Source organism: Geospiza fortis, unplaced genomic scaffold (genome assembly GCF_000277835.1).
Source record: "Geospiza fortis unplaced genomic scaffold, GeoFor_1.0 scaffold659, whole genome shotgun sequence".
Classification (NCBI taxonomy): domain Eukaryota; kingdom Metazoa; phylum Chordata; class Aves; order Passeriformes; family Thraupidae; genus Geospiza; species Geospiza fortis.
In genome coordinates this window covers 502305-504360 of record NW_005054530.1, presented here as the reverse complement: position 1 = coordinate 504360, position 2056 = coordinate 502305, and the positions used below count along the sequence as shown (strand labels likewise).

General features: G+C 53.5%; 1 protein-coding gene across 1 annotated transcript in view; it reads right to left on the bottom strand.

The window, feature by feature from the left end:
- The window catches only part of PLEKHB1 (pleckstrin homology domain containing B1), a gene marked incomplete at its 3' end in the record, with an annotated part of 9103 nt that overhangs the window by 4515 nt on the left and 2532 nt on the right, over positions 1 to 2056 (bottom strand). The window lies entirely within an intron of this gene.

Below are 2056 nucleotides of genomic sequence, written 5' to 3'. Positions count from 1 at the left end.
TGTAGTCCGGCACCGCCGTCCCCGGCGCTGCCCGCCGCGAAAAGCCCCGCTTTGCCCAGATTTAGCCCCGCTTTGCCCAGATTTAGCCCCGCTTTGCCCAGATTTAGCCCCGCTTTGCCCAGATTTCGCCCCGCTTTGCCCAGATTTCACCCCAAAACACCGCTACCCGGCGAGGGTTGTCCGTGCTTCATCCAGCAGCTCCCATCCTCTCTCCTCCAATCCCCCCTTTTCCCCTCCTTCCATCCAGCAGTGCGGGTGCCCAGCCCGAATTTGGGAATCCGTGGGGGAGCTGCTGCCCTGCACTGAGCTGGGCATAGGGAGCAATGCCCAAAATTCTCAGTTCAACTCGGCACCCTGGCATGGCCCCGTATTTCATGGCAAAATAAACCGAGGAGGTGTTTCATGGCAAAATAAACCAGGAAAAACTCGAGTTTTAAGCACCAAAGTGCTCGTCTGAAATAAATTTCCAAGTGGAGTGAGCAATCGTCTGGGTCAAAATCAAAGCTTGTCCTGGCTCCTGCTGGAATTAGAACTGTCCCTGGCTCTGGGACATGAGGTTGGATTATTTGGGGAAGTCAAGACAGAAATCAGGTGACAGCTGTAAATAAAAGATGTTTATTGAGCACATGGCAACACTTTATTTATTTTTTTATATATATGTTTTCTATTCCAGCACGTTTTTCCATGTGAAGCCCTTTCTCCTCCTCTCCCTCCATTGCTGGCTTTATTTCCTTTTTTTAGAAGGAATTAAATTAATCCAGCAGCCTGCTGGATGATCCCAAAGGAGTTAAAAGGGAATCACCTCCTCAGCCAGCCCACACTCAATTCCCAAAATCAGGGAAATTGTTTGGAAATCCGGCCGGGCCAGAGACTTTGTCCTGCCACGAGTCTGGAGAAAGTTGCCTGAGGAAGGGATTTGGGCTGAAATTTGGATTTATCCACTGGATTGGGCTGCCTCTCCGTACAGACATTAATTGGAATTAATTGTTGTCAAAACTTTTCCATTGTGGTTTTCCTCTTGGAAAGGAAACAGTCCATTTTGGGATTTGGGGGGTTTGGTCTATTTTTTTTTTTTTTTTTGGTCAACTAGGGTGTGATTTTTTTAAATGTTAAATAGGATAAATTTGGGTGGAAATGGTGACCCAAAGAGGCAGGAAATGATTTCCAGCCAGTGAAACGAGAGGATTCCACGTGGGAATACACTCTCAGAAGAGCCAGATCCTGGATTTCCCCCGTTTTCCATAGCAGTTGGGGGTTGTTTAATAAAATCCATGAACTTCATGCCTCTGGTTTGTTTTTCCTCCAGCTCTTCCTGCTGGGGATCTCCCCCATCCCAGGCACAGCCTCGCGTTTCAGGAATTTCCAAAACTCTTCCCATGTCTGTCTCAGGAAATCCCTGTCTTCCACAGGGGGTCTCGCCACATTCCAGGGAGCTGTGGAGGCGGGAGCTCAGGGCGTTCAGAGCTGAACCTGGGGACAGAATTTGCTGTTCCTGCTCCTGTTCTGTTCCTGCTGTTCCTGTCATCCCCACCCTGGGCACAGGTGGGCACCTGGTTAAACACGCCAAAAATCCCTCCGGAGCCTCCTTTTCCTGTAGCTGAGCGGGTCCCTTTGGAATCCTGCAGGAGAAGGGCACAAGGAGGGACGTTCCCTCCGGCATGTTTGTCCCACCCCAGGGCAGGGATCAGACCCTGGCTATCCCTGTATTCCCCGATTCCCAGGGGAGGCGTTCCACACCCACAGCTCACATCGCCTCCAAAACCAGCAGCAGCACACACGGAAGCGCTGTTGTGAAGGATCTGGGGAATGTCAGTCCCTGGGTGAGACCCACGGGGTTCTCCATCCCTTCCCAAACACTTTTTTCCCGCCCTGAGCAGCGTGAGGGGCTGGAGCGGCTGGGGGGGGCAGGAGGGGCAGCGCTCCGTGAGGGCGGCGGGCAAGGCCGGGCCCCGCGGCTCCCCGCTCCCCTCTCGCTCCCGGCCCGCGGCCCTGCGCCCGCCAAGCGATCCGGGAAGGGTCTCCCGGAGCCGGGATCAGTTCCTGGACGGCCGGGGCG